Genomic DNA, 15,151 nt, shown 5'->3' on the forward strand with positions numbered 1-15,151 from the left:
AGAAACATGGTGTCTAACCAGATCCTTACTCTGGATGGCATTACCCTGACCTCTAGTAATACTGTGAGAAATCTTGGAGTCATTTTTGATCAGGATATGTCATTCAAAGCGCATATTAAACAAATATGTAGGACTGCTTTTTTGCATTTACGCAATATCTCTAAAATCAGAAAGGTCTTGTCTCAGAGTGATGCTGAAAAACTAATTCATGCATTTATTTCCTCTAGGCTGGACTATTGTAATTCATTATTATCAGGTTGTCCTAAAAGTTCCCTGAAAAGCCTTCAGTTAATTCAAAATGCTGCAGCTAGAGTGCTGACGGGGACTAGAAGGAGAGAGCATATCTCACCCATATTGGCCTCTCTTCATTGGCTTCCTGTTAATTCTAGAATAGAATTTAAAATTCTTCTTCTTACTTATAAGGTTTTGAATAATCAGGTCCCATCTTATCTTAGGGACCTCGTAGTACCATATCACCCCAATAGAGCGCTTCGCTCTCAGACTGCAGGCTTACTTGTAGTTCCTAGGGTTTGTAAGAGTAGAATGGGAGGCAGAGCCTTCAGCTTTCAGGCTCCTCTCCTGTGGAACCAGCTCCCAATTCAGATCAGGGAGACAGACACCCTCTCTACTTTTAAGATTAGGCTTAAAACTTTCCTTTTTGCTAAAGCTTATAGTTAGGGCTGGATCAGGTGACCCTGAACCATCCCTTAGTTATGCTGCTATAGACGTAGACTGCTGGGGGGTTCCCATGATGCACTGTTTCTTTCTCTTTTTGCTCTGTATGCACCACTCTGCATTTAATCATTAGTGATCGATCTCTGCTCCCCTCCACAGCATGTCTTTTTCCTGGTTCTCTCCCTCAGCCCCAACCAGTCCCAGCAGAAGACTGCCCCTCCCTGAGCCTGGTTCTGCTGGAGGTTTCTTCCTGTTAAAAGGGAGTTTTTCCTTCCCACTGTAGCCAAGTGCTTGCTCACAGGGGGTCGTTTTGACCGTTGGGGTTTTACATCATTATTGTATGGCCTTGCCTTACAATATAAAGCGCCTTGGGGCAACTGTTTGTTGTGATTTGGCGCTATATAAAAAAAAAATTGATTGATTGATTGATCTTGATATGGCACACCTGTGAGGTGGGATGGATTATCTCAGCAAAGGAGAAGTGCTCACTATCACAGATTTAGACTGGTTTGTGAACAATATTTGAGGGAAATAGTGATATTGTGTATGTGGAAAAAGTTTTAGATCTTTGAGTTCATCTCATACAAAATGGGAGCAAAACCAAAAGTGTTGCTTTTATATTTTTGTTGAGTATGTAAACCTGTTAAGGTTTCTTCGGCCACAGTTATCTCAGCTGTTTCACAGCCTAGACATCTCAAAATTTACATGCAGGCTGCTTACTGCCAGTCCACATACATTGGTTGCAAAATGTCAGACACTTTAAACCTCACAGAATTTCACCATTTTCTGAGCAACACATCCCTCAAATTTGTTGACAAAGAATAAATGATACTTACAGGAGCATTCACTAAAGTTACAGCAATAATTCCATGTACTTTATAAGAATTAGAGTTTTTTTCTAGCCGATGTAAACCCAATCTGTTCAGAATGCTGCCATCCATTATGGGAAAACCCCTCACTGTTATTACATGAACACAATACTGGGGTCACTTGATCTTGTTTACATACTGCTGCCAGAGAGAATTCCCTGGAAACCACATGGACCTGACAGACAACAACAAAGCAGATGCCCTTTTAGTTTTTGAGCTTCAAAGGAAGAAAAGAAAAGAGAAACAATGGAAATCAACTATAAGGGGGGAGAGGGAGGTAAAATCAAGGTACACTATGTCTGATAAATTATTCTGAGCTAAGTTCTTTGATTCTCCATCCCTAACAGAATTTTTTCCTGATGCATGCCACTGATTTGACTGTTTTCTTTTGGAAAATGCAGAGACCAGTTTGAACATTAAATATCTTGTCTTTGTGGTGTATTCAATTGAATATAGGTTGAAGAGGATTTGCAAATCATTGTACTCTGTTTTTATTTACATTTCACACAATGTCCCAACTTCATTGGAATTGGGGTTGTAAAATACGAGATGTATTGTTTTCAATTTCAGTTTCAATTTATTTTCCTTTATACGTATAGTGCCAAATCACAACAGAGTTGCCTCAAGGCGCTTCACACAGGTAAGGTCTAACCTTACCAACCCCCAGAGCAACAGTGGTAAGGAAAAACTCCTTCTGAGGAAGAAACCTCAAGCAGACCAGACTCAAAGGGGTGACCCTCTGCTTGGGCCATGCTACAAACATAAGTTAAAGAAATAATTCACAGAACAATTCACGGACAAATATACAAGAATTGCTGTTGGTGCACAGGACAGGAGGGTCGCCAACACAAATACAACTCCCATCTCTGGATGGAGCTGCACCTTAAACAGAGAAAAAACAGAATCAGGCATCAGAAAGACCAGAAAGACAAAAAATACTGTATAATTTGCCAGCATTAATCAACAAGAAAAACAGAAAAAATACTAAGGCGATCGCTGGCCGCTAGCCCTAAGCTTCACTAAAAGACCCAGAATTTAGGTGAAGTTGAGGCCGCGGCACGCTCCAATTACTAATAACATGAATTAAAAGAGTAAAAAGCGTAAAACAAAACTGTACCAGTATGCTAGCCATATGAAAGGGAAAATAAGTGCATCTTAAGTCTGGACTTGAAAGTCTCCACAGAATCTGACTGTTTTATTGACGCAGGGAGACCATTCCACAGAACAGGGGCACGATAAGAGAAATCTCTGTGACCCGCAGACTTCTTATTCACCCTAGGGACACAAAGTAGTCCTGCACCCTGAGAACGTAAAGCCCGGGCCGGTACGTAAGGTTTAATTAGGTTAGCTAGGTAAGGAGGTGCCAGTCTGTGAATAATTTAGGTTAATAAAATAGGTTAGTAGCAGAACGTTATGCAAGACTTAGACCAATGGCATGGGATTTCACTTCAGCACTTCAACAATAAACAAAATAAATAAAATAAAATAAATGAATAAATAAATAAATTAAATCAACAAAAGTTACTGAAAACATAGGCCATGGCATGGTATATTCACAACTAATAATACAGTCACTGAACATTTTCTGCAGTATTTTAAGTTGCACACAATACTCTCCCCACTACATTGTCCCCGATCTATTTTTTTTAAATGAACCCATCCCATTTTAACTTTACATGCTGTATGTCGATGCAGACAAAAGACACTATTATCAGTGTTTGAGTGGTTGTGACTATGATGCAGTGAGAGATGAAGTCCTATTTATTAGGTATGAATTCTGATTTCCTTTAAAGAGTGTTCCAGTACACAAATACATTTTCAGTTTTTACAAATGGCATCCCATCAAAATTAGTTTTCTATCAATTATAAAAGCTCCCTCTATTTTTCTGTATTTTGTAACACATGCATTACATGTTACACGCTTTATTTTATTTTATTTTTTTTACTTAATTTCAGACCTTCAAAATGACAAGGGAATTTACAGTATGAGGAAAATAAATAGGAATAGGAAATAAGAATAGTAATAGGAAAATAAAAGTAAAGTTTGTGGTGTGCTATAAGGAGGAAAATGTTATCAGCTGAAGAAAAGGAAGACAAACTGGCAAAGCAAAGGGAAAAAATGAAAAAGTCATATTCAAAAATTGGTGAAGAAAAAGAAGAGCTCACGCGGGATGAAAAAGAAAGGGCATCCAACTCTTTTGATATCTTGGCTGTGTGCTTCTGCTCATTGTCCTGCTGAAAGATGTACTGTCGCCCCACTCTGAGGTCAAGAGCGCTCTGGAGCAGGTTTTCATCCAGGATGTCTCTGTACATTGCATCTTTCCCTCAACCCTAACTGGTCTAACCAATTCCTGCCAATGAAAAACATCCCCACAGCATGATGCTGCCACCACCATGCTTCACTGTAGGGATGGTGCCTAGTTTCCTCCAAACATGACACCTGGCATTCACACCAAAAAGTTTAATCTTTCTCTCATCAGACCAGAGAATTTTGTTTCTCATGGTCTGAGAGTCCTTCAGGTGAGTTTTAGCAAACTCCAGGTTGGCTGCCACGTGCCTTTTACTAAAGAATGGTTTGTCTGGCCACTCTGACATGCACTGTTAACTGTGGGACCTTATATGGAGACAGGTGGGTGTCTTTATCATGTCCAATCAACTGAATTTACCCCAGGTGGACTCCAATTTAGCAGTAGAAACAACACAAGGATGAATGGGGTTAGGGTTAGGGTTAGGGTGGGTTAGGGTTAGGGTTAGGGTTAGTGGAGTGGAAGCAGGATGCACCTGAGCTCAATTCTGACCTTCATGGCAAAAGCTTTGAATACTTATATACGTACGAGGTCTGTCAATAAAGTATAGGTTCTTTTTATTTTTTTCAAAAACTATATGGATTTCATTCATATGTTTTTACATCAGACATGCTTGAACCCTCGTGCGCATGCGTGAGTTTTTCCACGCCTGTCGGTGATGTCATTCGCCTGTGAGCACTCCTTGTGGGAGGAGTCGTCCAGCCCCTCGTCGGAATTCCTTTGTCTGAGAAGTTACTGAGAGACTGGCGCTTTGTTTGATCAAAATTTTTTCTAAACCTGTGAGGCACATCGAAGTGGACACGGTTCGAAAAATTAAGCTGGTTTTCGGTGAAAATTTTAACGGCTGATGTGAGATTTTGTGGTGATACTGTTGCTTTAAGGACTTCCAACACAGCGGGACATCGCACAGCGCTCCCAGGCGCCGTCGTCAGCCTGTTTCAAGCTGAAAACCTCCACATTTCAGGCTCTATTGATCCAGGACGTCGTGAGAGAACAGAGAAGTTTCAGAAGAAGTCGGTTTCAGCATTTTATCCGGATATTCCACTGTTAAAGGAGATTTTTTTTTAATGAAAGATGTGCGGACGGATTGCAGCGTTGGCTCGCAGCCGCCGCGACTAGCCGCCACAGGAAAAACACCTCTGTTGGAAGCCTTAAGGACAAGTTGGAACATGCCATCAAAAGCCGCCTGGATTTTACAAATGGTTATCAACACGGAGGTGTTTTTCCTGTGCCGCCGACGCGCGGACCCGTCCGCACGTCTTTCATTAAAAAATCTCCTTTAACAGTGGAATATCCGGATAAAATGCTGAAACCGACTTCTTCTGAAACTTCTCTGTTCTCTCACGATGTCCTGGATCAATAGAGCCTGAAATGTGGAGGTTTTCAGCTTGAAACAGGCTGACGATGGCGCCTGGGACCGCTGTGCGACGTCCCGCTGTGAAAATTTTAACGGCTGATGAGAGATTATGGAGTGTTACTGTCGGTTTAAGGACTTCCCACGGAGCGGGACGTCACGCCGCACTCTGAGGTGCCATCGTCAGCCTGTTTCGAGCTGAAAACCTCCAAATTTAAGCCTCTGTTGACCCAGGACGTCGTGAGAGAACAGAGAAGTTTCAGAAGAGCTCGGGATCAGCAGTTTATCCGGACATTCCACTGTTAAAGCAGATTTTTTAATGAAAGACATGCGGATGGATTGGCGCGTCGGCAGGCAGCCGGCGCAGCACGCGGCCACAGGAAAAACACCTCCGTTGGAAGCCTTAAGGACAAGTTGGAACATGTCCAGCTGTTAAACAATTTCTCAGATACTCACTCTACTGAAAGCCATCAAAAGCCGCCTGGTTTTTACAAATGGTTATCAACACGGAGGTGTTTGTCCTGTGGCGGTGCGCCGCGCCGGCTGCCTGCCAACGCACCAATCCATCCGCACGTCTTTCATGCAAAGATTTGAGAGAACATATCTGGATTTGACTGTTTTAGGATTTGACAAATTCTTGTGTCTTTCAGAAAAGCCTGTGTAACTAGGTATTAAGGAAATGGTAGTCCTGCATTTGTTGGACTACAAATTGAAATGTGGTGTCTATAGAGACAGTCAAACGTCAAGCACATCATATACAATGCTATAAGTATCGCATATACAGTGGCTTGCAAAAGTATTCAGCCCCTCAGTATTTCACGCATTTTAATTTGTTTATGGCATTTCAAATCAAAAAGTAAATCAGGCTTCTCAGTATAAAAAAATCTAAAATTATCTTCCTTAGACTCAAACTGAAAGTAAATCTCTACAACCTGACATAAATTAATTAAAAATATAAAAGCCAAGATGATCGGTTACATAAGTAATCAGCCCCTTTGGTATAATACCTGTAAATGATCAGTTTAATTGCGAGTTTTCTTCAGACAAGTCAGGGGATTAATATATGAACATTTCCAAGTCACTGAATATGTCTTTAACTTTATTTACATCACTTTTTAAGAAATACAAACAGTATGGCACTCTATGGTAAATCTGTGTGGAGTAGACAGTTCTCAAAACCGAGTGACTGTGCAAGAAGGAAAAGAGTGAGGAAAGCCACCAAAACACCCAGACAACCCAGAAGGAGTTATAGGCTTCTGTTGCTGTGAGTGGAGAAATTGTGCATAGTGCTTGTTTTGCATTTTGTATCCCCAGTTATACAGCTTCATGATGAAGTGGTACAGAGGAGGATTTTCTTTCACCAAAACATCAAATCTAGTCTTGCATCTCAGATGTACCTTCTGGCAAATTGTAGCTGAAGTTTCAGGTCTTCTTTTTAATAAAATCCTTCTCTATACCACCTCATCATGAAGCAGTATAACTGGGGATACACCAAGGGCTTGCTAGAAAGTTGAGGATGTCAAATCAATTTCCAAGGCTTCACATACCAACTGGGTCTTCTTCAGTGGTGTAGTCTACATTTTTGAAGTGGGTAGACTGTGTTTTTTGCCCGTCATCAACCTTGTGCATTGCGCCCCGGTTATTAACATTTTTAACACCATAACAACAAATAGATCTATACTTTCCATCTGATCATTTATATTCTATATTTGCCACTATAAATGTGGGAAATGTGTCAGAATGTAAGTAAGTAATTTGCACCAATTGCAAAATACAGTATACAACAGTAAATCTAAAAGAGTGATTAAAAAATACAAAGATCAAATACATTTATTTTTTGGCATCTGAAAACCTAATTTAACAAAGAAATTTATTCAGGTCATAAACCAGGAATAAACAATGTTTAAATCCAGCCAAAAGTATCATATGCAAGCTACTGTGTATTGTTTAACAGTAAATAAGACAACTTTAAGTCACAGTCACTCAAAAAAAAAAGTGACTGTGACTCCTTGTTATTAAGAAAGAAAAGTTCTCTTAATAATAATAATGAGCAGATTATTTCCGCCAAACTAAGTATATTGCAAGAGTTCACTTTTCCTCCCTCTATTTAGTATCGGATATGAGCCTGTACTGTCAAATTCAGCAGCTAGAAGATTCACCCTTCATATAATCCGCATGGCCCCACGTTGTTTGTGGACAGTTTAGACGCATAAACAAAAACAGAAGACACCGGTCTACATGAGCCTGCACTGGCTGCAGAGCCTCACGCCTCCTACCACAATCTCTGTTGAAGTTGACAGTCCATCATCAGGTCCAGATGGGGAACTGGGACCTGTAGGCTTTGTGGTCCATAAGGAAACCTACCCAATATAAACAAGCTAGTATTAGTATACGTTAAGTTCCATTAAAACAGCAGCTAGGCTGAAGGACAGAAGCTAGCTCCCAGAAAATTCACATACAATGAAAATATGGGAGATGCTTTACTTTGCAGAAACCTTTTCAACCCATGACAAAAACATTGTAGGCCAAATCAGTGGCACAAAAGTATAGTATGAAGACAACCAACTAACTAATTAAGACAACCATGCAACTACGGAGAGTATGCCACTTACCAATTCCAGTCATTTTAAAACTACACTATCCAACAGCCAACGGGACTCAAGCTCAAGAGACATCTGTAGATTACCGGCAAAACTCTATTATTTTTTAAAAAGCTGTTTCATTTTATATTTTAACAATAAATGAACGGATCATTAAAAATGTCCACGAATCAAAGTCAAAAGACATTTGCACAAGTAGAAGCTCTCCACTTATTGTGCTCAAATTCATATTTTAGAAATGACTCTGTCCTGATAACAACATTAAAAGGCAATTACATATTTTGGCAAAATTACAAGTTGAAATGACCATTAAAAAAATTCATCAAGAGGTTTAGATTCAGATTCAGATTCAATTTATTATTATACCCTTGGGTAAAATTAGTTTACAGTGAGTGAGTCATCTCGTTTGGTAAACACAGAACAAGATAAAGCAACAACAGTGCTAAAAAGCTAAAAGAACCACAAGGACGGCCCCAAAGTAGAATAAAAGCAAGATAAAGTAGATAAAAATGCAGTTCTGCGTGTGCGTCCATGGTTGAAAAAATGATGGAGAAAAAAACAATGAGCCAAAGGTTTCTCTTTGACCCAAAAAAAAAAAAAAGCCCCAAGAAATCCTACATTACAATCACTGCACTCATTGTTAAACTATTTCCTGTTGCATTTATAATAAACATTTGTATTTATTTACAGTGTCTGTTTTTCTGGTTGAAATGAGATATAAATAGTCTACCAGACTTTAAAAAAATGTAGAAATTCCCATGTTATTTTGTCTAAAAATAAATGTCCGAGGTTCCTTATGTTAAACAAGAAATTATCTAATCTGAAATAACAGGTGGTTTTAGTTTATAGATGAAAGGTTTCTAAAGAACCATTTATTGATTCATTTAGCTACAAGTTACAAGTGTTCTAAACTTTTTTTTAACAGTAATCAGAAATTCTGAGGTAACAAACAACAACAAAAAACATTTCCAAGGATTTTTCTTCATAAAACTGCTCCATAAATGAGCAGTCCTGTGACACGTTTGTTTTGTACAGATCAGTGGTTTGTTTCTACACCGATCCATTTTGTACAGATCAGTGGTTTCTGCCACTAGTCTTTCGTGTTTTGGCACAACGTGTCGTTCCTATTGGACAACGCAAAGGTACGCCACTGCTTAGAAAGTTGGATTGGCTTGAACTTTGTCCACGTCACCCTGCCCACAAGCGGCAATGTGCGCAAAAAGCAACGCATCTCATTGAAAATAATGCTTTTTAGACCGTTTTTTGACGCGTCTGACGTATTCAGTGTGAAAGGCCCATTAGCTTAGTGAACAAATAAAAAAAATAGCTGTCGTAGGCTAGCCCACTTACCAGAAATGCAGACAGCGCCAGGTTTATCTCCTCCACTCAGGGTGCAAACTTCATCAATCAGCCCTGAAGCAGCAGGTGGACGTTTTCGAAAAGAAAAATCTAAAACCGAGGCCTGTTTTCTTTTCATTTTTTTGGGTAATAATCACCATCGATACTTTCTCCAGCATTCTTCTTGTTCGTGTGCGGCTTTCGCGCTGATCAGCTGGTAGCCCCGCCCCCATCTGTCTATGAGCCAATTAAAACTCTTATCTAGCAGAGCGTGTGGGGGTGGGACATACAGTGCACTCTGCAGTGATGGATGCCTGATGGCTGGCTTTTAAAGGGAGAAAATAAAATTACAGTCAATAAGCGCTTATTTTATTTACACCGTCACGTTCCCCAGGGCAATTTTAAGTGGGTAGACGTAAATTCCCGGTCATTTTAGGTGAGTAGACGGCGTCTACCTGTGTTCCACGTAGACTACACCACTGGTCTTCTTTACAAAGTAAATTTCTTTTATTTATTTTTCTTTGATTGAATCAGTTTTTCTTTTATGAAGATGTCAAAGATTAACAAAATGGATAATTGATTTTGATCTAAGGAAAACAGTGAAAGAATGTCTCACTGTCACAGTTAATGTGTCACTGTCATGGTTAGGACGATGAAGTGCGAGGTGATATATTATTCAATAAACCCGCAATCCATTTAAGACACATTAGTCAGAAGGAGAGCTGTGTATCAGCACAGACACGATTTATTCAAATTCTAAACTGCACTTGTCATCACAATTAGTACAATAAAGAAAACATCTCACGTGCAATTTGCTCGTTCACTTCCTCTTGTAATGTTTATCACGTTTCTATCGCTAAACACAAAAGCATCAACTCACTTATAATCTGTACGTGATCTGTTTGCATTTCAGTATTCTCTCATGCGTCTCACTCACCGTGGCAAGAGCATAATCTGTGAGCATTAATCTTTATTATTCAGCACGGCGGCTGCAGAATTCAAATCGCTGACGATATACTCAAGGTCATGTTAAAAAAAGAGGAAGGCATTTTACACAGATTAATAAATCAAAGTGTGTGCCCCCAATCAAAACGTAAGTGGAACACTCAGCCTTGATTGAGGTGTTCTTCTTTTACCCAATGAAACCGACTGAATACATATTTCCTAACACATCCAGACACGTTCATTCATTTTAAAGATGTTTGCTTTATTTCATGGATTTGGTGATTAAGTGGTTTGACGTGGCAGTTTTAGCATGAGCACGATTGCATCGATAAGTTAGTGGTCGTGATACTGACCACTTACATACAGGCACGATTTTCACAAAGGTGAAGTGTAAAACTAAATGGTTGAGCTCTGCGGAGTAAAATGAGATTATACTGTTTTTGACAGTTGCTGTGTTTCAAACAGTGCTCTTTTCCAAAGATACGAGGTCTGTTAGAAAAGTAACGGACCTTTTTATTTTTTTCATAAACTATATGGATTTGAATCATATGCGCTTGCATCAGCCAAGCTTGAACCTTCGTGCGCATGCGTGAGTTTTTTCATACCTGTCGGTTGCATCATTCGCCTGTGGGCAGGCTTTGAGTGAGCACCGGTCCACCCCCCTCGTCGGATTTTTATTGTCAGGGAAATGGCAGAGAGACTGCCGCTTTGCTCCATGAATTTTTTTTCAGAAACTGTTAGAGACAGCCAGTTGGAAACCATTCAAAAGATTCAGATGGATTTCAGTGAAGATTCTGTCGGCGTCACACGGATTAAGGACCATTAAAACGGGATTAAAAACGGCCCATGGCAGCGGAGGGCGCACCGCACCCCAAGCGGCCATTGACAGGCTGGAACGAGCAGATCACTTCCAAATTTAAGGCTCTGTTGATGCAGGACGTCGTGTGACTAGCAGAGAAGTTTCAGAAGAGGTCGGGATCGGCACTTTATCGGCACATTCCACTGTTAAAGGAGATTTTGTAATGAAAGACGTGCGGACGGATTCGTGCGTCGGGACGCAGCCGCTCACAGCCGCTGGACAAACAACACCTCCGTGTTGGAAGTCTCACAGTACAAGTTGGAACATGTCCAGCTGTTAAACAATTTCTCGGATACTCACTCGACTGAAAAGCCACCGAAAGCCGCCTGAATCTTACGAATGGTTTCCAACACAGAGGTGTTTTTTTGTTGAGCGTTTTTTTTTTTTTGAGCGCGTCAGCTCCATGCCGATGCGCGAAATCCTCTGCACGTCTTTCATTACAAAACCTCCTGTAACAGTGGAATGTGCCACAAAAGTGCTATTTCCAGCTCTCTTGCCATTTCTGTGGTAGTCACATGATGTCCCGGATCAACACAGCGTTGATCCGGGACATCATGTGGGAAATTTCTCTCCCTTTGCAGCGTTCCCTGTCTTGCAATGGGATAATGAATCTTTTGTATCTTTTGTTTAAGGGGTATACTGTCTCATGGAAGCTGTTGCTAGGTGCTCTCTATAGCATGTTAATCAACTGGTTACGCTCTCTACGAAGCATATTGAATTGCTGGTTCTCGAACTCAGTAGAGGGGAGTATAGCTGAAATTTGGAATTGGGAGCTACGTCACACATTTCTGGCGCATTGGGCATTTAGGGTGGATTGGGGCTTATGTTTGTTGCATGGTTGGGTTGAGCATCTGAGTGCGGTTTTTCGCCTCTCTTCAGTTGTCCTCTATAATGCTCTGGTAACGTAATTGAACTTCCACTGAGTACATTAAGTCTCCGGGGCCCATACGTAGTTGGGTCAATTGATGCCTGGGTTAGTATCCTGGACATTAATGATGGTTTTCCTGCTCATTGGGTTGGTGTTATTTCTGGGGTTCTATTACTGTACCTGTCTCAATGGCTTCTCTGTTTCGTGGGCACCACCTGTATTCATTCTGTTTTCTCCTTATGGGGTTCCAGGTGTTTCGGCCTTAAGTCTTCTCCTGCGTGCCTCTCCGCCTCTGCCTTGGGGATCAGTAACCCCACTGGTCGGCTCCCTCATTCAGTCAGTTCTGTTGGTAAGCCTCATGGTCGTCCCCCGGACCCTGTCTTAGGTTGGTCCCCTGACACTGTCATGCCCCGGGTCCCATCGTTTGGCCGACCACCTGCTGCAGTATTTTGCCCTGTTTTCTGCCCTCTGGTTCCCTGTCCTGTTTTTGGTCATGTTCTTGGTCCTCCTCGGGGTCTCCAGCCTTTTGGGCCTGGTGGACTACCCCCTGTCCCTGGGTTCCCCCCGTCCTGGGTCCCCCGGCCGCCCGCCCTTTGTCGGGTTGGGTCTGTGGTTCCCTGGGGCCCGCCGGTGGCGGTCCGTTGGGGGGGAGGTGCTGTCATGATTCAGCCAGGTTGGGCCTGGCTGTTATTGTTTTGAAGCCTTTTTCCACGTTGTGTTCCCCTTCATCGTAGTCATGCTTCTGCTGGTCTTGTTTCTTGTCTGGTTATTTTCCTTTAGTTATTTGTTGCACTCTGTTTGCCATTTATTTTGTGTTACTTTATTGTGCTTTAGTCACAGGGTTTTGTTACTATTTATTTTCAGTGCTTCTTTTCTGTATGTTCAATTTGTTATTTATTGCACCTTCTGTTTATCAGTTATCTTGCTCCTGGTTGTGTTCCTTTAGTTATTTGATGCACTCTGTTTGCCATTCAGTTTGTGTTACCTTATTATACTTTAGTCACAGGGTTTATTGTTATTTACCTGCAGTGCTACTTATTTGATTATGTTCCCTTTGTAAGTTATGGCATTTTCTGTTTATCTGTTATCTTGTTTATTATTTGCATTATTCTCTGTTTTTCAGTAGTTTATTTTGGCTGCTCTCAATTGTGATGTCTGTTACGCTTTTCTGTCTGGTTTTGTTCTATTCTTGTCCTCTGTTTGATTTCTGTTCTGTTTGCCCTCATGCCCATCCGTCTTGGTTCATTTCACTTCACTGTACCTGCCTCACGTCTTTCGCTCACACTCTTGCCACTAGCTCATGTGTCTTTGTCTTTTACATCACTCCACTCAGTTTCCCTTCCTTCACTATCTTGCACAGTGTTTACTCTTTAGCCAGAAGCCACACCCCTTCTAGATTGTTCCTCACTGCACCTTGTTTACACCACCTGTCCCTCGCTTCTCACTAATTAGCCCACAAGTATTTAAGCCTCCACAGTCTCACGGCTCACTGCCAGATTGTAGTCTTAGAACTCTTTCCAGTGCCATTCACAGTCTTGTTTTTGTCTTGCCTTGTTCTGAACATTGCTCTGTACCTCGACCATGCTTTTTGCTTCATCCCGGATGTCTGAGTTTGCTTGTGCCTCTGAACCCTGCTTGTTTGTGACTACGCATCAGCCTAATCCTGTTTGTACCTCTGCCACGCTGACTGATAACCTGTGTATCGAAACCAAGCCTGGAATAAAGACCATGATTTCTCCCACACCAAAGCCTTGTCCGGGGGTTTGCATTGTAGGTCCAGCTGTCCCTGGTGACGGGCTCCTGCCCACCCTGACAGATCCTAGTGATCTATCAAACTTTCGCCCGATTTCCAAACTACCATTTCTGTCAGAAGTGTTGGAAAAAATTGTTTTTAATCAGCTGAAAGCATTCTTAGATGAGCATGAGATCCCTGAAGTCTTTCAATCTGGTTTTAAGAATTTTCACAGTACTGAGTCAGCTTTGATGAGGGTTTTTAATGACATGCTGGTGTCTACTGATTCTAGTCACACTGTTGTTTTGGTCTTGTTGGATCTGACTGATGCGTTCAACACAGTGGATCATGAGATCCTCCTGGATCGCCTTAAGAATGTGGTTGGCATTCAGGGCTATGCTCTAGAATGGTTCAGATCCTACTTAATGGATAGGAGGTTTTGTGTAAGACTTGGAGATTTTGTTTCCTCCACAGCTCCCCTGTCATGTGGTGTATCACAAAGGTCGATTCTTGGGCCACTTCTTTTTTCATTGTACCTGCTTCTACTGGGATCAGTTTTTCATAGATTTGGGGTGTCATTCCACCTCTATGCTGAGGACAGCCAAATCTATATGCCCCGAAAGTGTAAAAATGCATTTGGTGCCATTCAACTTTTAGAGTGCATTGAGAATATTAAAGACTGGATGTCTGCAAACTTTCTACTCTTTAATGAAAAGAAAACTGAAGTTCTTTTGGCCGGTCCAAGTAAATCAGGTAGCTGTGGTTCAATAAACCTTGGACCATTCACACAGTTTATTAAATCTATTGTTTGTAACCTTGGTGTGAAAATGGACAGAGATTTTAAACTTGATAAACAAATCAGTGTTGTTGTAAAGGCAAGTTTCTTTCACTTGAGGCAGCTAGCTAAGATAAAGCCCTCACTTTCAAGGCATCACTGAGAGATCTTAATCCATGCTTTTGCCATGACTCAGCTGGACTATTGTAATGGGCTGTACGCAGGTGCCTCCAATGACTTGTACACCTGTTGCTACAACTATTTGTGCACACCAGCGGCTGAAAGACAGAGTGTGCGCTGTGAGAGCCCATCGAACCCTCTTGTCGCAGGTGTTGGCCAAATTCCAGCTGACACACATGAACATCTAACACCGCTCGCTTGGCACTTAGAAAATGTGTGGCCATTCGCTATTAGCACAAAAACAGTCAACAGGCGATCACTTACAAGTTGGATGTGAAATTTGTCTAAGTGCCCCCATGAGTGTGGCTTTGCAAAGAGACACAGTGAAACATTGGTGTGTGCGCTGAACTGTACCGTGTTTGGACGGACATGAACTAACAACTGTCCACTGTGACACGCGTGTGTCTGCTTGCTGTCCTCACGTGGACATACATAAAACATATATCACTGTTGCAATGGGCTGCAGCAAGTGAGCGCACGTCGTGCACATTGACAGGCTACCCCATGTCAAATGGACCGTCAGATCATAACACACAGCGGGCGATCTGAATGTCATGTCACCCACGTGAGCTCTGTTCCAAATGATGTGGTGTCTGTCCTGTGCATGCGTGTCGGGCAGGACATGCTACCAGCAAATGTGGACATGATAA

The sequence above is a fragment of the Thalassophryne amazonica genome, chromosome 13 (genome assembly GCF_902500255.1).
Source record: "Thalassophryne amazonica chromosome 13, fThaAma1.1, whole genome shotgun sequence".
Lineage (NCBI taxonomy): Eukaryota > Metazoa > Chordata > Actinopteri > Batrachoidiformes > Batrachoididae > Thalassophryne > Thalassophryne amazonica.